At 48.1% G+C, this 27,750-nt stretch overlaps 1 long non-coding RNA gene across 1 annotated transcript; it reads left to right on the top strand.

Annotated features, from left to right (window-relative positions):
• Window positions 1-236: 236 nt before the first annotated feature.
• On the top strand, window positions 237-15,817 carry LOC146854281 (uncharacterized). Its single transcript, XR_014981196.1, has 3 exons — window positions 237-688; window positions 769-900; window positions 14,777-15,817. It is a non-coding gene; the product is annotated as an uncharacterized LOC146854281 (long non-coding RNA).
• The last annotated feature ends 11,933 nt before the right edge of the window (window positions 15,818-27,750 follow it).

The raw sequence follows: 27,750 nt of genomic DNA on the forward strand, positions 1-27,750 counted from the left end.
AAAATTAGAAAGGGTACATTCAGATATAACAAAACACCATGCTAGAGGATGTGCAAATCAATCTGCAAATCATGAATGTAGTGTCAGGATTGCCGAGAACGCCGAACACCTATCCAAGATGGCGGCACGCTATTGTGTGTGCGTGAGGCAGACAGGAAGTATAAATACCTTACTTCCCGTTACAGCGGTGCTTCGCGTTCTAGTGTTGCCCCGTTGTGAAACTGACTTCCGATTTCCGATCTTCTGTCCGAGGAATATTGTGTTCTTCGTTGCCATTGCGTTCCTGTTCCTTTTATTTCGTAGCTGCATGGTCCTTTCAGCTACTGACCAGAGCTCTGGGTTTTCACGGGTTTTCGTTGCCTTTTTTGTCCCGTTTTCCATTGTTTGAGTGACATTCTCAGTGGGTTAAGCTGAGGGTTGCTCGCTCCGCCCGCCTTCCGGATTTTGTCCGTTGGCCGGCCGGGTTTGGCGCCTTCAGCGTTTGTTACCCCAAAGTCTTCCTGAAGCTGCAGTGATAGCGGCTGGCCTACTGTGCTTTCCCCTGGTCATTTCTCCTCCTTATATCGTTTCCTGGATAAGCAGCCCCTTGGAGTGAACACTGAATAGTGCGCTGGGACTGGGTGCAGATTTCTGTTTGGGCTGGACGTTCCCTTTGAATTCATCGCTGGACAACTCTCTGGATGTGACGGTAACAACGTCCTGGGGTTATGTGGGAGGTGCTGCACTTAAATATAAACCCAGTATTCATATCAGTATTGTATTTTATAGGAGCAGAAGGTTATTTGGAGATAAGCTTCCTGCCTGAATTAATCCCTGTGAGACCATAATTGACTATGAATGCTGTTCCTGCTTAGAAATCCAATCCAGTACATCCCTCCTATATGAACATCTATGAGACAGGTATTTATCCAATTGTACCCTCCTCAATTAGTGCCACTAACTAGGGATACATTTCTCACTGTTTCCTTGTTATTTGTTCAGAATCCAGAGGTTCTACTACCTACCAGTGAAGTGGTGTCTGAAGATCCAGGAAGTGCTATCCTTTTTTCCCTTGTTTTGTTTCCCCTCTTTCCCCTGTTACCAGTGTACTCTAGGGTTTGATAGAGGCACTAGGTAAGGGTGGAAGGTTGAGGCTGTGACATCAGTTCCTGAGACTCCCTGGCGCTCCTGCGGAAATATTCATTGGTAAGATTCTTACAGAACGCGAAGCCCAAGTGGTGTGTTCTGCCCGAGCGCCATGGACCTCCAACAGGTAACTTTGGCTGATGTAACCAACATGATAGGTAACTTACAGGCCGAAACCCAGGCATTAGCAACTCGGGTGAATGCTTTGCAGAGACAGATGGGTTCTGGGGAAGGAAGTTCTAGGGACCCTGCGCAGATCATACATGTAACTACACCCCCGTCCATACCTCTTGCTCCACCGGAAAGATTCTTGGGTGACTCTACCCGGTTTGCGGCTTTCATAAGTCAGTGCCAGTTACATTTTACATGCAAAGCCCATTGTTTTCCAAGCAAAGGTAGCTTTTGTGATCTCCTATTTAGGGGGATCCGCAGCTAACTGGGCGATTCCGTTAATTGAAAGAGATGACCCCTTATTGCAGAATTACAGCACCTTTAAAACTGAATTTGGGGAACTATTTGACAAGCATACATATACTCATTCCGCAGATACGGAACTACTCTCACTCAAACAAGGGACAACAGACCTTACTTCATACATTACCACGTTCCAACGATTGGTAGTAGAGGCGAGCTGGCCAGAAGAGAAACGTACTGCTTTGTTTTACAGGGGTCTTAGAGAAGAGATCAAGGATGCCTTAGCCCAAGTTGTTGATCCCCCCGAGACCTGTAAAGAGCTAATTGATTTAGTGGTAAAGATGGATCATCGTATCCAAGAACGAAAGAGAGAAAAGGGTAGGCCTGATGTAAAAGTGGTAACCATAAGAGAAAAGAGGACAGAGGTTAGCCCAGTAGTTGATGAGGGGGAACCTATGCAAATAGGTATCGTAAGAGGGCCATTAACACCAGAAGAAAGACGTTGAAGACGTGAAAACAGGTTATGTTTATATTGTGGCAAAGCGGGACATTTTCTAAGAACCTGTCCCACTAAACCCCAACAAACCAAGAAACCGGAAAACTAACAAGCCCGAGGCCCTGTGAGACGAGGACCCCGGGTTATTCAGGCTTAAGCGTCTCCTCTTCTGACCTACTGACAACTCCTTCTAGTCATTTCTTTACTTTGGCGAAACTCTCTTGGGAGCAAGGGAAGGTTCAGGTTTTAATAATGATTGATTCGGGAGCCACAGGAAATTTCATGGATAAAGTGTGGGCCCAGAAACTTCACATACAGAATAGGGGGAAAAAGTACTTTGAGAAAGTGACTACCATTGATGGGAGTGTACTAAAATCCGGACCTATCACACACCAAACAGAATCAGTACAAGTCACCATTGAACCAGGCCATAGTGAACAGCTCGAATTCGACTTGATTCAATCTCCTCAATTTCCGGTGTTATTGGGCTTGCCTTGGCTGAGATTTCACAATCCCCTTATTGATTGGAGGAAGGGAATGATGCAATTTAGACCTGAGTGTTGTACGGCTCATATTCTAACTTCCAGCCAGGAAATAAAAGTAGTGACATGTCAGGAAGAGAAGTTTTTGCCATTGGAATATCACGATTTGAAGGCCATTTTCGATGCAAAAGAGGCCACCAGTCTTCCTCCACACAGACCATATGACTGCCGAATTGATTTACAGCCCGGTGCCAAGATTCCATGCAGCAGGGTTTATTCTCTTACGGAGAAAGAAAATCTATATTTACGAGAATATCTGGATACTATGTTGGACATGGGTTTTATTCGCCCTTCTAGATCACCCGCTTCCTCGCCACTGTTTTTTATACCAAAACGTGAGGGGGGTCTTCGATGTTGCATTGATTATCGCTCATTAAACAAGATCACCATTAAGAACAGATATCCTCTTCCACTCATTTCTTCCCTCCTCGATAGAATAAAGAACGCCCAAGTCTTTACGAAACTGGACTTACGGGGGGCTTATCACTTGGTACGTGTTTTCGAAGGAGATGAATGGAAGACTGCTTTCTGTACAAAATACGGTCTATTTGAGTACCTTGTAATGCCCTTCGGGCTTTGCAATGCCCCCTCAGCCTTTCAATATTTCATTAACGAAGTCCTCAAAGACATGTTAGACGAATTTGTTATAGCCTACATTGATGACTTGTTGATCTATTCCCCTTCTCTTCAGGAGCACATACCACATGTGAGGAAAGTATTACAAAAATTGCAAGACCACCATTTGTATTGTAAGTTAGAGAAATGTACGTTTCATGTACAGTCTGTTGCCTTTTTGGGTTTTATCATCTCACTCCAAGGATTATCCATGGATCCACAAAAGGTGGAGGCTATCCATAGATGGCCAGCCCCCCAGAAAGTGAAAGATATCCAAAGATTTATTGGATTCGCCAACTTTTATAGGCGTTTTATTAAAGGTTTTTCAGGATTAGTAGCGCCTATAACTAAACTGTTGAAGAAGGGGGTTCCTTTTCAATGGACGACGGAAGCTGATGAGGCTTTCAATGCCCTAAAAACAGCCTTCACTCAAGCTCCGGTACTACATCACCCAGATCCCAGTTACCCGTTCATATTGGAGGCTGATGCTTCTCAAGTAGCAGTAGGTGGGGTTTTGTCTCAGGCAGATGCAACGACAGGGGAATTGCATCCTGTAGCCTTTTTTTCACACAGGCTAACACCTGCTGAATTAAATTATGCCATTGGGGACAAGGAATTACTGGACATTAAAAAAGCATTTGAGGAGTGGCGACAATATCTATTGGGTGCTCGCCACGCAGTTACTGTGTTTACCGACCACCGTAATTTACAGTTCCTAAAGTCTGCCAAAGCCTTGTCCATGAGACAATTACGTTGGACTCAATTCATTAGCGAGTATGACTTCACTATTCACTACCGTGCAGGAAGAAAAAACGGCAAAGCAGATGCCTTGTCGCGTCTGGGGTATACTCTCCCAGACGAACAGGTGGAACCACCCCTCATTTTACCTCAGAACAAGTTTGCGGGAGGGACTATCTCGGAAAAGGAGTTTTTTGCAGAAGTAAAAACCAATCAACAGTCTGAGAAGGGACAGGAGTTGATAGGGTCTTACGATTATGCAGAGAAGGCAGGATTCGTGTTCGTGCAAGGAGGTTTGGTTCTCCCTACTCCATAATTACAAAGACAAGCATTGGAATGTGTCATTCGCACCCTTAGGCAGGACATCCAGGAATCAAAAAGACCCTTGACACCCTACGAAGGAATTTTTGGTGGCCTACCTTGGTAAAAGATACGGAGCAGTTCGTTAAAACGTGTTATATCTGTGCTCAAAGCAAGGTATCTCACCAAACCCCTTCAGGGTTGCTCCAACCTCTGCCTACACCACCTCTTCCATGGCACACGGTGTCCCTCGATTTTATTGTAGATCTACCACTCACTACTAAGGGGCATAATACGTTGCTGGTAGTGGTTGACTTATTCACAAAAACAGCTCATTTCATCCCTCTGCTAGGCCTACCTACGTCTAAAGACTCGGCTTCTATTTTTTTGCAACATGTGGTCCGTTTACATGGTTTTCCCTCTGTAGTGATCTCAGATAGGGGGGCCCAGTTTATTTCTCGTTTTTGGAAGCAACTCTGTTCACTTCTCCAAATCGATGTAAGACTATCATCTAGTCATCATCCACAAACAGATGGACAAACAGAGAGGGTTAATCAGTGTTTTGAGCAATACATAAGAAGTCAGGTGTTACAATCAGTCACTGAATGGGATAAAATGGTGTGGGTGGCAGAGATTGTTTATAATAGTAGTTGTCACGCATCCACCAAATATACCCCTTTTTTCTGTTCTGACGGTTACCATCCTAAAACCCTGCCTTCCATAGCCTCCTCAGACTGTACTGTTCCAGCAGCTAGTGAATTCATACAACACATCCAGAGAATACACAAAGACACACAGATGAATTTAGACCAGGCAAAGGCTAGTTACAAAAGAGGGGCAGATTTACACAGGCGTGCTGAGCCTTTATATAAGGTTAATGATGAAGTCTGGCTGTCATCTAAGTACATACCCCTACGTGGTCCTTGTAAATTTAAACCTAAGTTCCTCGGACCATACAGAATCTCACAGGTGATTAATCCGGTAGCAATGAAGCTGAGTCTTCCTACATCCTTCAAGATACACCCTGTTTTCCATGTATCTTTGTTAAAACCTGTGGAACCAGGTACTCGTCTTCCCACAACCCCTGCTCCGATTGTTATAGACGATGGTAATCAATATGAGGTAGAAGCCATCATAGACTCAAGAAGAACCAGACGTCGTCTGCAATACTTAATACACTGGAAAGGCTTTGGTATAGAGGAACGCAGTTGAGAGCCTGCTAGCCATGTACATGCCCCTCGATTGGTTCGTCTGTTTCATAGAAGACATCCCCATAAGCCCAAACCTGTGGGGGGCACTCTGGGGGGAGTGTACTGTCAGGATTGCCGAGAACGCCGAACACCTATCCAAGATGGCGGCACGCTATTGTGCGTGCGTGAGGCAGACAGGAAGTATAAATGCCTTACTTCCCGTTACAGCGGTGCTTCGCGTTCTAGTGTTGCCCCGTTGTGAAACTGACTTCCGATTTCCGATCTTCTGTCCGAGGAATATTGTGTTCTTCGTTGCCGTTGCGTTCCTGTTCCTTTTATTTCGTAGCTGCATGGTCCTTTCAGCTACCGACCAGAGCTCTGGGTCTTCACGGGTTTTCGTTGCCTTTTTTGTCCCGTTTTCCATTGTTTGAGTGACATTCTCAGTGGGTTAAGCTGAGGGTTGCTCGCTCCGCCCGCCTTCCGGATTTTGTCCCGTTGGCCGGCCGGGTTTGGCGCCTTCAGCGTTTGTTACCCCGGAGTCTTACTGAAGCTGCAGTGATAGCGGCTGGCCTACTGTGCATTCCCCTGGTAATTTCTCCTCCTTATATCGTTTCCTGGATAAGCAGCCCCTTGGAGTGAACACTGAGTAGTGCGCTGGGACTTGGTGCAGATTTCTGTTTGGGCTGGACTTTCCCTTTGAATTCATCGCTGGACAACTCTCTGGATGTGACGGTAACAACGTCCTGGGGTTATGTGGGAGGTGTTGCACTTAAATATAAACCCCGTATTCATATCAGTATTGTATTTTATAGGAGCAGAAGGTTATTTGGAGATAAGCTTCCTGCCTGAGTTAATCCCTGTGAGACCATAATTGACTATGAATGCTGTTCCTGCTTAGAAATCCAATCCAGTACATCCCTCCTATATGAACATCTATGAGATAGGTATTTATCCAATTGTACCCTCCTCCATTAGTGCCACTAACTAGGGATACATTTCTCACTGTTTCCTTGTTATTTGTTCAGAATCCAGAGGTTCTACTACCTGCCAGTGAAGTGGTGTCTGAAGATCCAGGAAGTGCTATCCCTTTTTCCCTTGTTTTGTTTCCCCTCTTTCCCCTGTTACCAGTGTACTCTAGGGTTTGATAGAGGCACTAGGTAAGGGTGGAAGGTTGAGGCTTTGACATCAGTTCCTGAGACTCCCTGGCGCTCCTGCGGAAATATTCATTGGTAAGACTCTTACATGTAGACATTTATTCCAATTCAAAGTAATCAAAAAAGTAACAGATCTGAAAATACAGAAAACAGTTACTCAAATACAACAAATGTTGGGGAAATAGATGAGAAAGTCAACGTTTTGGTCTGTTGTGGCACAATTGTCCGTCAGACCATCTTCAAGACGTAGAGTCGATTGTTTAAAAAGTCCCTTTGTAGCGGTCCAATATTCAGTTGGGACCAATTGAATCTTGAATCAAAAAGGATCACCCAAGGGGATTTCCTGTGGATATATTCATTCTAATAGTTAGTGGTATGCTGTTCCTCATACGGTGGTGCCTAGTCAATAAAAGTCAGAGAACCAACCGCTATCATAAAGAATGATTCTATGGGACACCTGGAAACATGGTGTCCAATCCTGCAGGGGACCAAATTGATTCACCTACCCTCCTCGCTGGTACCGGTGTCCCATAGAATCGCCGCGCACCGATTGAGGTGACATTCCAGACAGTGGGAGGTTACTGAACCATATTACTGAAGAATTACGACGTAGTCCGTACATGTGGTAGTTAGCTAACAGCCCCACCACTTAGTGTAGATAGATTCACTGTTCACAGATTAGGTCCTGAAGAATTGCCACGGATTATTTTAACCACAAGGCAAGAAACATGTTGACCCCAAGAGATGAGCATAGCTTTAACTGAACCTTCACGTCAGGGAAGCTGCCACTCTTTATGCTTTTACTGAGGTGGATAACCAGCCTGAATAAAAGTATTCTTTGGATTATCCAACCTTTTTTAACCCACTCACTCCACTGTATCTACACACCACGGGCCAGACACCCCCACTTCATCATATGGCAAGGAACAAAAGATCTTCGGCAAAGAGCCCCTTTGCGTGGCCCATTGGGTATTGCAGCGCCGACTCAACGAGTAGCAGGTCCAGATGATGAAGCATGACACCTAGCTTGCTGGGTGTGTGTGGACCCTAGTTCCGAAAAAACGGGATCCCCTCCGAATCCCTTTCCTTGATTAGCTTCCACCTCTACTATCATTCTTTATGATATCGGTTGGTTCTCTGACTCTTATTGACTAGGCACCACCGTATGAGGAACAGCATATCACTAGCTATTAGGATCTGACAGGGCACTTATGCTGGACCTCGGATAAAAAGGCCCGCAGTCCCCCTTCTTGTTAAATGATATATTCACTCTGGCAGAAAACTGCCTGTTGCTATCCTGTATAAAAGGCGTCAGTCAGTACGCATTGTTTAACTACACAAGCGAAACAACGGTCTCCACTCGGGGTGTAAAATATTAAGGTATCTCGCTGAAGAGTCGAGTTAGTATCAGCTGCCACGCAGTCACAGACACATGTCCTTGTAGATGCAATTGGTTTGCAACAATGCGTACTGACTGAGTCACGGCGCTAACAAAATGGTTTTCTTGCTTATCTCCTTTAGTACGTTGTACTCTAGTTCAAACGAAGTTTTAACAGTTTGCCCCCTGGAGGAGCAGTTCTTCCTCCTGTTGCCATGTTCACTGGCTACGTTAGGAGGTGGGGGATCCATCAGGATTTTACTGTATTGTTTTTCTGCTCTCTTGTATTTTGCTTTTTATGTTCTAATTTTGTCACATCCATACCATCACGGAAGATGGCTTACCGCAACCAAGTTCCGAGCCCCATGAAGGTGAAGTTAGGAAGAATATTAGACCTCATTTATACCAATGACTGGTATAAACCAAGCCATTAAAATAGTATCCCTAAATGTGAAAGGGATCAGCCATTCATTTAAAAGAAGATCTTTGAATGCCTTAACAAACAGAAAGGTGATATTATCCTTTTGCAGGAGAACAAACTCGATGCCCCACAATCCCTTAACTTTAGTAGTCACCAATTTCCTGAGGTTGCCTGCTCGGCACCAAGTGGCAAGAAAAGTGAAGTCCTAACTCTAATTGCCAAAAACTCCAGAATCAATTTAATCTCTTGCCTTTCTGACTCACAGGGAAGTTGGGCCATCACAAAACTCTCCCAAGATAACACTGAATTCTATGTGACTAACGTATATGCACCCACCAAAGACAACCCAGCTTTCTGGGATGACATTTAATCTCAACTAGAAACAATACAAGACACAGCTACTTTCATACTGGCAGGTGACTTTAAGCTTCCTCTAGATCCCCACTTAGATAAAAACTTAAAGTTCCCATTTCACCCGAGCAAATCACACAAGGTACTCAAAAAACTCTATGCGAAATTCAACCTGACAGATGCATGGAGAATCCAGAACCCCACTGAAAGAGACTACACGTTCTACTCTTTCCCCCATAAGTCTTACTCCCGCATAGACTACATCCTCATTTCGGGTAACGCTTCATGTAAAATAGACCAAACCACAATAGAACCTAGACTGATATCCGATCTTTCTTGCGTCACTCTTTCCATCTCTGACCTCCCACCAAACAAACAACAACCACTATGGCAGTTTAATGATGAAATCCTTTCCTCACAAAACAATGTGCAGGCCATTACAGAAGCTATTCATCGAACCTAACAAGATGGGAAGCGTTAAAAGTAACAATAAGGGGTGAGATCCTCAAAATAAGGACAAAAATGAACAAAGAAGCAAACTCTAAACTATCTATGCTGGAAAAGGAAATTGCAGAACTAGAAAAAACAACATCACCAACAAAGAGAGCAATACGCTCAATACAATCTTAAATAAAAAATACGAGTATAACACAATCATCAGTACGCGGGCGGGAATCTGGGTTAACAAACAGAAAAGAATCAAACTACACAAATCTAATAAGAATGGCAAATCCCTAGCTTCCTACCTAAAATTTAAGCTTCAAAAATACACCATCAACTCCATGAAAGACAAAGAAGGGGAGATCACCACTAACCCTGATATAATATCTGACATCTTTAGAGACTTTTATCAGAACTTGTATGAGGAAACACCGATGTCAACCATTTAAACTGCAAAACCTATTCAAACAGTATTAAACTACACTCACTCACAGAGGCAGAAAAAATGTCTATTAATGGCCCAATCTCAGAAGATGAGATTTTGGATGTAATTAAACAGCTCAAGACCGGTAAGGCTCCAGGCCCCGATGGGTTCAATGGCAAGTTTTTTAAAACATTCTCCTCATCCTTAGTATCACCGCTTGGGGAACTATTCACACACTTCTCAGAAACTGGCTAGGTCACAGGCACCCCAGCAGAAGCAATGATAACAGTGCTACCTAAAGAAGGGAAAGACCCTCTTCTACTGAAGAACTACAGACCAATCTCTTTGATAAACCTAGACTTTAGGATCTACACCTCAATTCTCTCTAAACGTGTCCAACAACACATCTCCAAACTGATACAACCCTCTCAGGTGGGCTTCCTAATGAACTCCACCGCGGAAGCGGCTCGGTGGACCGGGTGCAGCTTGAGGGTGCGGTTAGTGGAGCCACGGTACCTGTTGCAGTCCAGGTGGTACAACTGCAGACAGGGGAGCTCACCGGAAAATAGGAAATGTATTAAGGTCTCTAACAGGGACTGTTGTGTGTTTTATTGACGTCTGGAGATTGCACTATGAGATCTGGGCGTGTAAGGGGCCAAGCGCAACTGTCCTTTCAAGAACAGTTACAAAACAGGCGAAGAGTTGCTAGGAAAAAGTTAACTCACTCCAAAAAGAATACCCAGGAGGCGAATGAGACAGGCGACGAGAGTGTACCGGAAAGAACTGGGTCAAGCTCAAGCCCGGGGGTTGCTTTGAAGGGTATGGGGCAAATTAGCAACCCATTCTCTGTTGGAGGAGGAGGGGGGTCCAACTCTTCCTAGCCAAGTATTAAGGATTTCTTTATACAGAAAGGTGCCGTCCAAAATGAGTGCAACGGTGATATCAATACACCCCTCGTATCGGAAATTGTGAATAAAGACCTAGCTGTATTTGAGGACCCTAATATTCCAGAGGAGTTGAGAGATAGTGGAAATCAAGTACTCTACCCTATACAATCAACACAACTAGTTCAATCAAACCAAGATGTATTTGCTATGAAAAAAATCACTGTATACAATGGTAGTTAATGCCCAAGTTCATGTTGTTCCAACTAAAGAGCACATAAAGGTGGGGTCTCAATTGAAGACGCAGCTGGGTGCAAAGGTTGAACATCAGTCTGTGATTACCTCCTTGGACTTATCAAGCTGCACTATGCTTTCGAAATGTCAGGGATGCATCTGTTATATGTATGGGGGATGTGCAGGTTAACAAAGTGTCCCAAGGCCTTTTGATACCTGGGATGCCCATGTTTGGGGCTGACAAGAAAAATGGGAATCTAGGAGTGCCTATTCTAGAAATACCAAATGATAAGAATATGTTAAGTATATGTGATCCAGGGATATGTTGTGATGATCAGGTACTGGATCTGGTACTGGATGATCGGGCAATCTCAATTCCAGTAAAAATGGATAACGGAAATAATCTTCAGGGTGCTCAGATCTTAGGTCAAGTTGATATATCATCAAATGTTGCTGATCCTATTTTAGGTCAACCTGATAACTCATTGAGCCCTGCGGATCTTTCATTCTTGGACAAATATGACGTTTTACCCAATGTTGATGAACATATTACAAAAAATAAAAATACAGATGATATTGGTGTATGGAAAAGTTTGCTAAATACAATGAATGTTATACCAGGTGCACTTGACTTCCATTCAAATAAACTTGAAATTCCGGTGGATCTGTTAAATACTTTAGCAGTCTATGTGGCCTGAATTGACCCAAAATTTCAAAACCTGGCAGGATTGGTGGTCAAGGCCCAGGCTGAGGTTAATCACCAATTGATAAGATGTACATGTTCTCACATGTTGGATAAAATGTCTGAGCTCCCAGAAATTGTAGGTTCTCTTGTGAAAGAAGTTAAAAAAATAGCAGGGAACCTGTTTTGGGGGACCACCATGGTAGCGGAAAACAACCGCCCCCGATACCGCGGCAAAACCGGCGGTCTGATTAGGATCAACCTCCAAAAAAAACAACCGTGGTGGAAGGAGGCAATGAAAAAACGTCCGTAGCGGGCAGAGAGGCTGAAAACCCATCCGTGGCGGTCGGTCCAACTGCGGAAACAAAACAAACCGCCGCCAGGCCCACGGAGTAACTGCCCATGAAATTAGGATTCCCCTGCGGTGACAGTAGTACTTACGGCAGTTTCCAACCGCCGCGGTCGCAAACAGTGATGAATGTGAGAGCCGGCGGAAGGGCTGTAGCAAATCCACCGCTGTGGACGCTCCGTGACAAAAATGGCGCTCGGAATAAAAAACACCATAAAGGCCAACAAGTGCACACAGCAAACTAGCCCTGCCCCCACAAACACCTAACACACCCCAACGACACCCCCATGGCAACTTCAAAAATTCAAATCCCAGGAAAACCCACACAACACACCTGACAGCAATACCCCATTTTGACACACCCACATAGCTGAGTATAAAACCAGCCCCTTCGCTGACCATAATCCTTTGCAGAACTCCAGAAGTGTGGGGTCCAACACCATATCTGAAAGAAGAGGCAAATCTGCACTCCATCACAACACACAGACATCACCACCACCACTTCCACACCTGCACCTCTAACCCCTTTGCACATCACACATCACCACCACAACCACCACATCCACAACCGCACCTCTAACCCCTTGGCACACCACACACCATGGCACCACAGAAAATGCCAAAATTCACAGAGAGTGAGTTGAAGGTAATGGTAGACAAGATAATCAGAGTTGAACCACAATTGTTTGGTAACCTGGTCCAACAGACCCCAGCAGCCACAAAAGCACAAATGTGGGTAAGGATAGTTGACAAGGTCAATGCAGTAGGATCCACCCTGCGCAACAGAAATGAAATCATGAAGCGGTGGCATGATCTGAAGACTGTTGTCAAGAAGAAGAGGGCCAAGAACCGTGAGCTGGCTCAGAGGACTGGCGGTGGCCCCTCATTCCACCTAAAACATTCACTGAATGGGAGGAGAAGGTGCTTGCCATACTGCATCCAGAGAGTCTCACAGGAATAGCTGGGGGAGTGCAGGCTGGTAAGTACAAACACATGTATACCATCACAATGCTATGTACTGTCTTGCACGACTACAAAGCTACACCTCCTGGGCACAAGTCCAGTCATCTGCACCACAATACCCAACACAGGTCTCATAGATGTCACATTCACTCCATCTGAATCACCCCAAAGCTACACAACATTTACAGGGAGACATGTGTCCAGGAAACCAGCACCACAACTCCCACCAGGCACCCCTGTCCCACCCCTGAGCAGGAGGGAGCACTCCCCCCTCACCCAGAAGCATGTGGCAGCCATTGTATCTCACCAACCAAACTCACAGGTAGGTAGCCATCTTCCCAGGGAGGGCTGTTTGGGGGTGGGAGGCCTGCAATACAACTCCCACCATGCCTCCTTGTCCCCAAGCTCATCAAGGTGGATCACTCCCCCCCCACAAGCATTTGTCAGCCATTGCATTGTACAATGAAACCTAACAGGTGGCTAGCCATTCACCAAGGTGGTTCTGTCTGTGGGTGGGAGGCCTGCAATCCAACTCCCACCAGGCTCCCCTGTCCCACCTCTGTGCAGGTTGGAGCACTCCCCCTCACCCAGAAGCATGTGTCAGCCATTGTACCTCACCAACCAAACTCACAAGTCGGTAGCCATCTTCCCAGGGAGGGCTGTTTGGGGGTGGGAGGCCCGCAATGCAACTCCCACCATGCACCCCTGTCCCACCCCTGAGCAGGATGGAGCACTCCCGCCCACTCAGATGCATGTGGCAGCCATTGCATTGTACACTGAAACCTAACATGTGGGTAGCCATTCACCAAGGTTGTTCTGTCTGTGGGTGTGAGGCCTGCAATCCAACTCCCAACTGGCACCCCTGTCCCACCCCTGAGCAGGTTGGAGCACTCCCCCTCACCCAGAAGCATGTGGCAGCCATTGTATCTCACCAAACAAACTCACAGGTAGGTAGCCATCTTCCCAGGGAGGGCTGTTTGGGGGTGGGAGGCCTGTAATACAACTCCCACCATTCACCCCTGTCCCACCCCTGAGCAGGATGGAGCACTCCCGCCCACTCAGATGCATGTGGCAGCCATTGCATTGTACACTGAAACCTAACATGTGGGTAGCCATTCACCAAGGTTGTTCTGTCTGTGGGTGTGAGGCCTGCAATCCAACTCCCAACTGGCACCCCTGTCCCACCCCTGAGCAGGTTGGAGCACTCCCCCTCACCCAGAAGCATGTGGCAGCCATTGTATCTCACCAACCAAACTCACAGGTAGGTAGCCATCTTCTCAGGGAGGGCTGTTTTGGGGTGGGAGGCCTGCAATACAAATCACACCATGCACCCCTGTCTCACCCCTGAGCAGGATGGAGCACTCCACTCCACCCAGAAGCATGTGCCAGAAAGTCCACAACAATGTGACAACAGGGCAGGTAATCAGACAGTGCATGCACCCCAGCATACCTCCAGAAAAGTAAGAAGAAAGATGACAACACAAGGCGTCACATCTCACAAACATTGACACAGATACAATCTCAATATACAGTGTGCAGACAGCTAAGCGTATGTAACTGTCACAGAAACAGGAGTGTGACTCACCAAATCCAATGTTGAAACAAATCAGGGCACCAACATGCACAGCAACGAATGCTCTCAGTAACTTCCATGGGGGCTGATCATGAAGGACCATTCGAAAAGTAAACAAGCATGGTCTGTTGAAGAAAGAAATAAAAGCACAGGACAAAGGAATGCATGAGATGACAATGGCTAGTTCATGCACAGATGTAACGGCTGCCAGGCAGAGCAATCAGCAAAGATGCTTCACATCAAGTTGTATATCTGCCAGTCTGTCAGATGACAACCTTTCATCATAATAATAAAATCTGCCCGTGGGGCATGGTATCCATTGACATGTCACCCCATGGAAAAATAATGTATGTACCCCCATATCATGTCATGATGTACATCACTGTGCAGACATACAATGTGTGAAATAGTTAACTGTGTGTTGCATTACCTGTAAATAAGAGACAGTGAACAGCAAGCTTGAAGTGTACACGTCAATGACCATCTCCACTCTGTCCCACAGGTGACCAAGAACTGACTGCGGAGGACGACAACACCAACCTGCAACGCTAGTTCCCTCGCCCGGTACATGGACTGTCTGGTGCAGACTCCCTGGATTTTGACGATTTTGAGCAGGAAGCCGGTCCATCTGGTATGCCAAGACACAACCGGTACCAGGACACCACAGCCACCCCCGCCCCGTCAGCAACAACTACAACAACAACAACGCTGAGCCCTGCTGGAACGACCCGTGTGGCCACCACCACCACCAGTGCTGGCTGCAACACCCGCTCTGCCACAGAGGATGTCCACCCCACCCCAACATCTGCGGAGGCCAGGGAGAATAGGCGTGTGCAGACTGTGGTGAGCCAACATGGCCGTGACCGCAGGGCAGGGCCGAGGCCCAGGGAGACATGAAGACAACAGGACCATGGGACCGATGCCCTGGCAAACATTACCAGAGTCACTGGGGCCTACGAACACGTCCAGGGACAAACGGACCAGGCCCACCAAGATACACGTGAGCTCCAACAGGTGCTGAGATCCATGGACCACCGCATGTGCCAAATCATGGACCTCTTGGGCCAGCCGGTGGCGGAACTGAGGATCAGGCCTATGGCACAGACAACATCTACACCTCTCTCCGGTGTCCCGCAGGATGCCAGTTCCCCATCCTCCCCTGCGGTCACAGAGAAGGGTGAATCCTCAGACCAAACTGGCCCTGCAGCTGTAGCCCCCTCTGCCAAAAAACCAAGGGGCCATCCGAAGAAATCCTCGGGACCAAGCCGTGGCAAAGCACCTGCCAAACGCCATCCAAGGGGCCAGCCATGATGGCACACATCTTCACCCAGCCATTGACTTTCTCAACTATCCTTCCCCACACTGCCATGTAATGGCATCCGTCTGGACTGGGTCACCACAACAGTGTGGTGAGGGATCAATTGTCTCATCTACCATCACTGAAAACGCATTGCTTCACCCTTCACATTTCTGTAAATATTCACTCCCCTGTCACAGATATCCCTTGTAAATAAACACTTCTTACACACAAATGTCATTGTGTCTGCTCCATGTTCATCACAGTATGTGCAATGTTAACCATGATTACAATGTCACAGGAGCACTGATTGTCCATAGGCAAGAAGAGGCTGAAGGGACCTAGGAAAACACAACAGAACAATAGTCCCTTGTCAGGTGGTGGCATCACAGCCAACGCACAACACTTGTCATCAAGGTACACCAATCTGCACACATTACAATGAGCATCAGTACCAACATAGACATCCTGTAGCTGTGCATAACAACTGTGTTCACTAAACATTGGCAGCCAGAACTGATTCAACAACAGGCTGCAGTCACAAAGCTCACATACACCTTCACAACAACAGCAACATCATCAGACAATGTGTCTGTTGTGCATCGTCACTCACCTTCAAGTGAAGTAGCGGATGATGAGCTGTTGACGCAGGTCGACACCTTCCTCCTCGCCACTGTCCTAGTCACTGGACACAGGTTGGTTTGCAGGTGGGGGCCTTGACTGCTCATCATCATCCACGATCAGGGGGATCTCCTTGTGAATGGCCAGGTTGTGTAGCATGCAGCATGCCACAACTATCTGACACACCTTCCTGGGCGAGTACATCAATGCACCTCCCGTCTTGTCCAGGCAGCGAAATCGTGACTTCAGGAGAACAAAAGTACGCTCCACCACACGACGGGTCCTCCCATGGGCATCATTGTAGCAGACGTCAGCTGGTGTCCGGGGATTCCGCAGTGGGCTCAGTAACCAAGGGCGGTTGGGATACGGAGAGTCAACTAGGTGTGAGATACACAGACCTACTTCGTAATACAACAGTAACAGAGGACAGCATGTCACACACACACAGCACGCTAATACACACCCACAATGCATGCACGCTCAGGAAGCAGATTAGCCACCAGCTGTGGTACAGTGCTGTTACGCATGATGTATGAGTCATAGGCTGAGCCTGGAAATTTGGCACACACGTGAGAGATGATCATATCCGCCTGGCACAGCACTTGCACATTTATAGAGTGGAAATGTTTAAGATTCCTTTAGATGTGCTCACGTGCCTGTGGCGGTACAAGCCCAACATGGGTGCAATCAATGGCACCAAAACATGGGGATGTGTCCAAGGGCATTAAAGTCTCCTTTCACAGCCACCAATTCAGGCCCCCTGGGGAAATGGCTATATCTGTCCTTGTAGATCATCATAGCGGACAGGACATCATGCAGCACCATGCTGAACATTGGTTGCGACATCCGCTGGACACCGTGTTCTAGAATGATCCAGTGGCAAGAAAATGCAGGGCCGCCATCACCTTAGACGTTGGGGTGAAAGCTGTTGGATATGTTCTGCGAGGCTGCAGGTGGGGCTCCAATATAGCACATAGGTTCTGTAGGGTGACTCTATCCAGACGGAATGTGCGGATGATCTCCTCATTCTCTATGTCTGCCAGCACTGTGAAGGGACGATACAGATTTGGTCTCCTCCTATTTGAGATGAAAGTGGTCACATGTCAATGCAATACACCATGAGATGTGCACACCATCTTACATTTTGACTGACACAACGCCAACAATGACTGTCATTACAATTGAGTTACAGAGCAGCGTACATGTAGGGACACCATCAGCTACACTACTAGTACACTTGTCCCCTTTCACACAACTAGTACCTCCGAAACAACATCTGACCATGAAAATGCACATATGGATATGGCCACATCTAGCATGAGCACACCTGAGAGAATTTCATCCAGCATATGTGTAAAACTGCAACACTATTGTCCCATACCTAGCTGCTGTACCTGACACACCTTCAGGCATAAGTTGAACATGGCACACATCAACAACACAATGACCACAGGCTGAGCTAAACAACATGTGTGTGCATGATCCAAGAAAAGAAGACCATCAAATATGCACATTGTTCTTTCAGAAATACATCACTGTGAGTTTCACAGCACTTTCACACATTGACATGTGTACACATTGGAGATTCCATAACAACACTGTTCTGTGTACATGCCCATCAATATCACAAGTGACATGTGAGGGAGTACATGCCAATGTACAAAATCACATACACAAACATGGCATGTGTAGTCAGCAGTGGGTTATAAGTGACATTGGCATTGTGTGCACAATGATGTGCCATTAATCATGTGGCCACTGTGCACTGTTGATTACTGCCCATTGGCTATTGACACAGCATGATGTGTCCATAGGGGCTGTCAAAGTGCTCCGCCATCCAAATGACGGGCCCTCACATCAATGTATGGCACCCAAATCGCGGTAGCCACCGCCTGGCACCAGCGGTGTGTGACGGCCAGTGCCCAAGACACAATCGCGGTAGTGCTAGATATATATGTATTGCCTAATGGTGGGTGGCATGCTCCGCCACCCAAATGATGGTCCCTCACATCAATGTATGGCACCCAAATCACAGTAGCCACCGCCTGGCACCAGCAGTGTGTCACCGCCAATGCACCAGACACAATCGAGGTAGTGATAGATATATATGTATTGCCAAATGGTGGTTGGCATGCTCCGCCACCCAAATGACGGTCCCTCACATCAATGTATGGCACCCAAATTGCGGTAGCTACCGCCTGGCACCAGCGGTGTGTCACCGCCATGGACCATGCCCTTACAGCCAATGGGAACCGCAATTGCGGTTGCCTAATGCAATTTTGAAAATCGCGGTAGGCATGCTCCGCCACCGCGGGGACGGTCATTGGATGAAATTGAAAGATGCACCACCGCGATAGCGCTCACCTGGCCCCTGCGGTGTGTCTCCGCCATGGACCATGCCCTTACAGCCAATGGGAACCGCAATCGCGGTAGCCTAATGCAGTTTTGAAAATCGCGGTAGGCGTGCTCCACCACCGCGGGCCGGTCATTGGATGCAATTGAAAGATGCACCACCGCGGTAGCACCCGCCTGGCCCCTGTGGTGTATCACCGCCATGGACCATGCCCTTATAGCCAATGAGAACCGCAATCTCGGTAGCCTAATGCAATTTTGAAAATCGCGGTAGGCGTACTCCTCAGTCATTGGATGCATTTGAAAAAGGCAGACCTGGAACACCAATTGCAGCTGCTTGGAACCACTGAAACTGTCCCAGGGGGCTATATATGTGTGGGAGAGAGCCTCACGTTTCCACAGCCTCCAGAGCCTGCTGCCTGAGACCCCTCACCTGCTGCTGATTCCAGGGACTGCTGCCTGCCACCCCTCAACTCCACCTGCTGCTGCCTCCAGGTTCTGCTGCCTGCCACCCGTCAACACCAACTGTTGCTGTTGCTGCCTCCAGGGACTGCTGCCTGCCACTCCTCAACACCAACTGCTGCTGTCACCTGGCCACAGTGATGCAGAGGACTGAGAAGATCCGGGCCAGTCCCTTCACCAGCGAGAAGCTGGAGGTCCTGGTGGACGAGGTGCTAACACAGTATCCAAGGCTATATGATGCCCCAAATGTCGTGGTAAATCTTCAACAGTGTGAGTGAGAGTGCAGGGGGCAAACATGAAGTAGAGCTGCTGCAGTATGTGCCTGAGAGTGTGGTGTTTTCTCATGTACTGCCTAGCATGCTTTCTCCAGGGGGAAGGGGTGTGTAGCCTATTTCACACGTTTGCCTGCCTGCACATCAAGATTTGAAGGACATGTATTGTCTTGTCAGCCATACAGTGATGCAGCAAGTTGTTAATGCAGGAGTCAGGACAGTGATTGATTGTGTGAATGGCTGTGTGGGTCCTTGTTGTCCTTCTCAGTGTGAGCCCACCTGCACAGTCACCGCCTAATCTGACAAGGACACATCACTGAATGTACAGAGTGTTACATGTCTTTTTTTCCTTACTCTCCATCAATGAGCCATCTCAGCCCTGTAGATTGCACACGACAGGCCTTGTGAGAAGGGTGTGGGTTTTGTGAGATCATGTCCCTCAATGTGACCTCCATGACAGAGTGAGCCATTCACAGGGCAAGGACATTGAGGGCTGCGCAGTGTTGGACACAGTGGGTCTACCCCCAAACATATGTTGATATGTAATTTATGTCTTGCTCTACCTAAAAATGGACAGTAGATGTGGGCAGACTATACATGGCTTTATGTGCTGGCATCTTGCATATGTATGAGATGGGCAGGTACTGTGTCCACCCTCACACCTGCAAGCATTTAGGTGTGGTTCACCCATGCTGATGTACCATGTGAGATGCATTCTTGTCTCTGTTAGAATCATATCTGTGGATGAGTCAGTATCATTCTACTGTACTGAGAGATATTGGTACATAACACTGTGTCACTGATGTTTTCCCCCTCTTGTCTCCTAAGCCTGCAGCTCAAAGTACACCAGCGTAAGGTCATGTGGAGGGCCATTGCATGCAAGGTGCGGGCTCTGGGTGTCTCAAACCGATGGCGCAGCCACTGTCACAAGAGGTGAGATGACATCTGCCGGCTGAGCAAGAACGTGGCCGAGATGACACTGGGGCTGATCCCTCGGACTGGCAGGTTGGTGCGGCGTAGCATGACACCACTAATGGCTCGCATCTTGTCCGTGACACAGCATGAGCTGGATGCACGTTTGAAGGAGCATCAGCAGCAACCTAGGGGTGAGTATTCTTGGAAGGGTGACTTTGGCTGTGAGTGGCTGCATGTGTACACAGCCTGGGCCAGCGCTGGGCTATGTGATGTTGGTAGTGTGATGCAGTGGCTTGTAAGTGGCCTTTGTCCTGGGTGCAGCTGTCATGCATTTGCCCTACCTGTACTTCCTTATGTAATTTGAGTACTGGGCATTTACATAGCATTCTGAGTCGTGGGCTTCAGGTATCGTCTGCATTGGTGTAGTCAGGTAAATCACATGGAAGGAAACGGCAGTGTGCCTAATCTAAGTGTGCTTTCATCACTGCGTGCATTGCCTGACCTCAGATTTGTGAGGCTTACACATCTGACGCCAATGGGCAAAAGTAGTTGTGCCCCAAAGTATAACATGGTGTATGGCATGAGCTCATGGCCATTGTGGAATGTTATGTTAGAGTCTGTATCTGTGTTGTCCCCTTCTGCTCCATCCAGATCTGACAGTGGCAACATGTCGTGGGGTACATCTTTGCCCCCATCAAGGCCCTAGGTGTGCTCAGAGCTACTTGTGTGTCAGGTTGAATGGAGCCACTGGCAGGATATTGTGCTGTGTGGTCATCACATGGCTCACTTGTGCATGGTTTGCTTGTTGACACGCACTGTTCGAGTTAAAAATTGAGGTAGCACAATGTTATTGCACAGGGTGGTGTGCAACATGTAGATTTTATCATCTTCAGTGATGCTTTGCTTGCATATATTTGTTCTGTTGATGCCAATCAACTGACCCTACATGTCTCTCTCATGCAGCATCTCCCGTGAGCACTTAAGGACAGGGGACGGACACCAGTTGTGAGGCATCAAGCACAACAGCTGCACACGAGCACAGTGACACAGATGTGACCAGCGCCTCGGAGGGGGACAGGAGTCTGCTGGAGGAATCACAGCCAGAGACGCAAAGCTCAACATCATCTGACGCCAGTGGTGACGCATCCATGTTGGCTGCCTCCTCTTCCTCCACACAGCGTACAGTGCCCACCCTCCCAGCTACTTCTACTAGGTGCTGCCCATGTTCGCACCAGTAAGAAGGGAAGAGTGTCCTTCACCCCAGGCACCGCTGCCCCTGCACCTGTCCCCCCTGCTGCCATCAGTGCTGAGTCTGTGGACCGTTTGCGCCAGCTGTGTGTGGGTCAAACAGCTCTCCTCAATGCCTTCATAGACCACGACAAAAAATTGGCACAGGTGGTTGCTTTCAGACGTGGGTAGGCTACACCGGACTGTCCAGTCTTTGTCCTCCACAGTGACGGCAGCCCTTCAACTGGCACAATCTCGGAGTCTAGCTCCAGGCCTTTTGTCCACATCTGACGATAGTGACCACACTCAACAGACCTCAAGGTCAAGATACAGCACACGCAGCACACAGCAGCAGCAGCCCAAGCGGTCCAGGGCGCAGACACCATCCCCACAGAAAACTAAAGCCACCCCAGAGCGCAAAGACAAAAGCCCGTCCGGCAACACCAAGGGTCACAAAGCCAAGAAGCAGACCTCAGGGTCACATGCCTCAGAGGCATTCTCAGCCAAGGACTCTCCTGTCCCAAAAGCGTCTTGCAAAGACAAGCAGACAGTTTCCGTGCCCACTGGGAAGGTGGTGCCTGCTAAAAGTACACATAAGAAGAGCTCCGAGGCAGATTCACCCACAACCTCAACTCTCATCCACAGCCCAGTGAAGCAGGAAAAGGAGGGCACTGTAGGGGGAAATCCTGGTAAACAGGGGTTTGAGGGGCAAAGGCAAGGCCAGGCCAAGCGAACAGCAGGATCCAGCATGTCCCCAGAGGGTGGGCCACTGTCTGTACCTGATGCAGCTTTGGTGGTGAGTGTGCCTGTTGTGTCCACACCACATCCCATTATTCCCAAGACAGGGAAGCCATTTCGAGTCCCCAAGAAGTGGAAAGGCACCCCTCCACAATTTCCCACCCCCACTGTGTCTCACAGCAGCATGACTGCACCTTCACGTGCCACTAAACCACCTGGTCCAAGCAGCCCTTCGGCTTCCCAAGCCACTGATGCCTCTACCTCAGCTGGGCCTCTCTTTCCCCAGTCAAGGTCTCCCACTGTCCCCGACACACTGGAAGCTCCCAGTCCGACTGACAGCCAAGTCTGAGTGGTAGTCTCCCTCACACACCTGTCTCTCCCACAGCGGTGCCTGTACTGCCCATTCTTACCCCCCTGACTGTGTTGCAGACCATGGCAGGGTACAGTCGCACACATTCCCTATGCAGCGTCTTATGGACTCACTCTGAACATTGGACTGGTCACTGGCCTTGTTGTTCACTCCTGTTTGCCCCTTGCCTGTGCAGCTTCTCATGGACTTACTCTTCACATTGGACTGGCCACTGGCCTTGTTGTTCACTCCTTTACATAAAGCGACTGGGTGGATATGCTTTCTTGATCTGCACATCATCATATGTACAGAGGTCATGGGAATTGTAGTAAGTCACTCTCCAGCCATTCAGTAATGCGTGCTAGAACGGTGCCAAATACTCATCCATGTAGAGTATTACACTTTTGGAACTATGAAGTAGTCCAAATCCAAATCCACCTCACAAGCACTTAAGCACACCAGATCAAAGTCATTATAGAAGTTACTCAAACGATTCAATCCATATCAATGTAAAGATATTCATTGTTGTTCTGTCCATTTAAAGAGTGTGCTAAATGACACGGAAAACTCCACAAAGTGTTCCAAATCCACGTTGAGATTTCAGTGATCAATCTTTATTCCAAATTCACACAGCAGTGGTTGCTTTCATGGAGGACATACATTCAGACGTGGGTGGGCTACACCGGACTGTCCAGTCTTTATCCTCCGCAGTGACGGCAGCCCTTCAACTGGCACAATCTCGGAGTCCAGCTGCAGGCCCTTTGTCCAACCCCCTGCCAGTGGCCACATCTGACGATAGTGACCACACTCAACAGACCTCAAGGTCAAGATACAGTACACGCAGCAAACAGCAGCAGCAGCCCAAGCGGTCCAGGGCGCAGACACCATCCCCACAGAAAACTTATGCCACCCCAGAGCGCAAAGACAAAAGCCCGTCCGGCAACACCAAGGGCCTCAAAGCCAAGAAGCAGACCTCAGGGTCACATGCCTCAGAGGCATTCTCAGCCAAGGACTCTCCTGTCCCAAAAGCGTCTCGCAAAGACAAGCAGACAGTTTCCGTGCCCATTGGGAAGGTGGTGCCTGCTAAAAGTACACATAAGTAGAGCTCCAAGGCAGATTCACCCACAACCTCAACTCCCAACCATAGCCCAGTGAAGCAGGGAAAGGAGGGCACTGTAGGGGGAACACCTGGTAAACAGGGGTTTGAGGGGCAAAGGCAAGGCCAGGCCAAGCGAACAGCAGGATCCAGCATGTCCCCAGAGTGTGGGTCACCATCTGCACCTGATGCAGCTTTGGTGGTGAGTGTGCCTGTTGTGTCCACACCACTTCCCATTAATCCCAAGACAGGGAAGCCATTTCGAGAACCCCAAGAAGTGGAAAGGCACCCCTCCACAATCTCCTACCCACACTGTGTCTCACGGCAGCATGACTCCACCTTCACGAGCCACTACACCACCTGGTCCAAGCAGCCCCCGGCTTCCCAAGCCACTGATGCCTCTACCTCAGCTGGGCCTCTCTTTCCCCGGTCAAGGCCTCCAACTGTCCCCAACACACAGGAAGCTCCTAGTCCGACTGACAGCCAAGTCTGAGTGGTAGTCTCCCTCACACACCTGTCTCTCCCACAGCGGTGCCTGTACTGCCTATTCTTACCCCCTTGACTGTGTAGCTGACCATGGCAGGGTACAGTCGCACACATTCCCTATGCAGCATCTCATGGACTCACTCTGCACATTGGACTGGTCACTGGCCTGGTTGTTCACTCCTGTTTGCCCCTTGTCTGTGCAGCTTCTCATGGACTTACTCTGCACATTGGACTGGCCACTGGACTTGTTTTTCACTCCTGTCTGCCCCTTGCCTGTGCAGCTTCTCATGGACTTACTCTGCACATTGGACTGTCCACTTGCCTTGTTGTTCACTCCTGTTTTCTACTTGCCAATGCAGCTTCTCATGGACTTACTCCGCAGTTTGTGCTGTCCACTGGCCTTGTTGTTCACTACTGTTTGCCACTTGCCTGTGCAGCTTCTCATGGATATACTCTGCACTTTGTGCTGGCCACTGGCCTTGTTGCTCACTGCTGTTTGCCACTTGCATGTGCAGCTTCTCATGTAACTAATCTGCACTTTGTGCTGGCCACTGGCCTTGCTGTTGTCTACTATTGGTGCCTATCTGTGCAATATGTGAATAAAGACAGTTTCTCCTGTTGTTTGTCTTGTCAGTGTCCTTACCGATTAACATTTTTCTGTGTGTGTATGGTTTATTGTGCCACATGCTTTGTATGCCACTTCAACATTGCCAATGGTTTGCCTCACTTTTTCTAGTTTTTACAGGGGTGACAGGGACGTCGGTTCTTCCTGACTCCAATGATGGTGGTTTTAGATGAAATACTGTTGTCATTATCATTCTTTGTTCATGTTAGCTACATTGTAAACATGTCAGGTTTGGAGGCACTGCCAGCACAGATTGGGATTCTATCCACAGGATTGCAGGCAGGCTGTCCAGGGTCATCTTGTATGTATGATCTTACTTTATGTGTGCCCAGCAGTGTAGGTGTATTGTCATCGTGTGATGGTCAGTCATCCTAGTCACATGGGTTACTTTCAATGTGTCTACTTGGGCGGTCAAGAAGTGTGCAGTGTGAAAGGGTGACTTTGTCGGGAGTGTTGATGTGTGTGTGCCCCTGCAATGTCAACTACACACATGTGTCACCCAGGAGTAGAGTGCCTGTTTGTGTAATTGTTTAGCCCTGTGATTGTGTGCACATGTGTGTGTTGTATGTTGTGCACTGTGCAGTATGTTGGTGTGTTCTTGCAGTCCTGGTTGACTCCTACTTGTTGTTTTTGTCAATTGTGAGTATGCAGAGTATGTGACTGGCAAGTCAGTGTTGTGTTTTGTTGATCAGAAATGTGTCTTGATAGTGTTTGCGGTCACTGTGCAGACCTGCTCAGCCACACTGACATTGTGGGTGTGTTTTCTCACGCATTTCTGTCACATGGGGCTTTATTGCCTCCAGTACGGCATGTGGTGTGTGGTGTCATTCCATCCCCTATCTCTGCTTCTGATGCCTACCCATTGTGAGTCTGCACTCCATCTATTTGTGTATGGTACACTCCTGCCATGTCCACTACTGACGTACACACCACTTCACTTTCATGTCAGCTGTCCCCTTGGGTTGCCTGTGTGTGTGCCTCCCCATCACTTCATTTGTAACACTGTGCTTTGTGGTACAGATCTTTGCACAGGAGCAATGTGCCACTCAGGACATTTTCCCAATTAGTTATATGTGATTTTATTGTACTGTTTAGCAGTCATGGTTGCTCATATGCAGTTCAACTGTTTGTGCTGCACAGTCCTCTGGTCAAGTTGTTTCCACTTTGGTGTCCCAGACTTGTGCATCTGTGGGCGTTGGGTTAGGTGTATGTGTGTTTGCTGAGGTACTGCTTCACTTCCTGAGTAGGATGTTGTCAGTGTGCTGTTTTGATTGTTGTTGTGGGTGTTCATGGTGTGTCACACATATCTGTGTGTGACTGGTATGTTTGGTGTGCACACACTGCTTGGTGTGCATGCAGTGCCGTGGGTGTATGCTGCCTTGTCCTTGCCTGGTATGCATCCCCTGATGTCCTGTTGTGTTTGCAATGTGATTTATTGGCATGTGCATCTGTTGTGTGTTTGATGTGGCTGTGTGCAGTGTTTGGGCTGTGTTGTCTCTTGCAGATGACAGATGCTCTGCGTGTGGTGTTCTATTTGCATGTCAGTGTGAGTGTTTTGTTGGTGTGGTGTGTTTCATTCAGATGTGTGTTGCCAGTGTGGTGTGCCTTACTTGTGTGTCTGTCACATGAACTTAGGTCTGTTCTAGTTCCTGTGCTTGTGTTAGGTGCGTCCTTGGTGTTTTCTCCTCTCATATTTGAGCTGTCTCTTGCCATTCTTGTGCATGTGCAGGCATGTGGTACACTGTGACATCATGTTGACTTGATGGGTGGTGTGGTATGTCTGTCTGTGTGTCATTGTAGGCCCATTGGTCCCAGTTTGTGTCCATGATTGTTTTGTGATGGTGCACTTCTTGTCTGTGTTGTGGTATGTTGTCTGTGCATTGTTCCTGACTGATGAGGTTGTGCACTCCAGTTCTGTCTGTGCTCCCATTGCCTTTCCACAGTGTGGCTGCACAGGTCATGTCTGGTCTTGTTGTGCTTCTGTGTGTGTTTTTGTTGAGTTATGTGTTTGGCTGTGATTTTTGTGCAGACATTGGTTCTGGCATCCCCGGTGTGTATGTGATGTGTGTGGATACCCCCAGGGAGTGGGATTGTTTGTCTGTGTATTGACTGGACATTATTGACACCCTTCTGTGTGTCTGACACTGGTGTTGTGTGCTGCAGGTGTAATGGGGGGGGTGGGGGGGGGGGGGTGTTAAAGATTCCTACTTGTGTTTGACAGTCATGGAGTGTGTCAATGGGCCCTGTGTGTTGTGCTGGTGACATACTCCTGTCAAGTAGTTGTATATATATGTATGGCTGTTCACTGTTTAACTTCAGGGCCTTTCTTTCATCCCTGTGCCTATACATGGGTTGCCTTGCTGTCTCCCTGAGTTGTTGCACTGAGGTGACTGTGGTTTGAATTCAAACACTGTGCCAGCCATGTGTGATTTGATGGGCTGAGGGTGTTTTTATATGTTCCTTGTCTTGCATGTGATGTACACATAATTGGTAGTTAGCTCCTTGGCCTTCCATTGGTGGGCACCTCACTTTAGCTTTCGTATATGTTGTACTCCATTGCTGCTGGCATGTGGTCTGTGTATGTGGCTGTGTGTCAGTGTGGGGTATGTCTGTGTGACTTGGCAGGCTGTGTGTCCAGTGTAGTGATTGTTCATTATCTGTGTTTGTGTTCATTTTGTGCTTGGACTCAGTTTTCTTGACATGTGTATGGTGGTGTTGTGGTGTATGGGTTGCCCTGGCCCTGTGCTTCTGTGCTGTGTGTTCTTCTGCAGCCACTCCTGCTGTGGCTGTCTCCCTAGTTGTTTGGTGTGTGGTGCAGGGTGTGGGTTCACCTGGCTTGTTGTCGTGCATGGGGGAGCACAGGAGGGGCACATGGCATGTGCCTTCATGGGGACACCTAGTGTGTGGAGGGTGGAGGTGTGGCCCTGTGGTGTTTGTGCACTGCCCATGCCTGGCGCTGGCCCTGCCTTCCGCATTGTGCGCATGTTTTCTCGCGTTTTCACCGCTGCGGTGACGTGACCAGGACATTACTTCATG

The sequence above is a fragment of the Triturus cristatus genome, chromosome 4_1, assembly GCF_964204655.1.
Source record: "Triturus cristatus chromosome 4_1, aTriCri1.1, whole genome shotgun sequence".
Classification (NCBI taxonomy): Eukaryota; Metazoa; Chordata; class Amphibia; order Caudata; family Salamandridae; genus Triturus; species Triturus cristatus.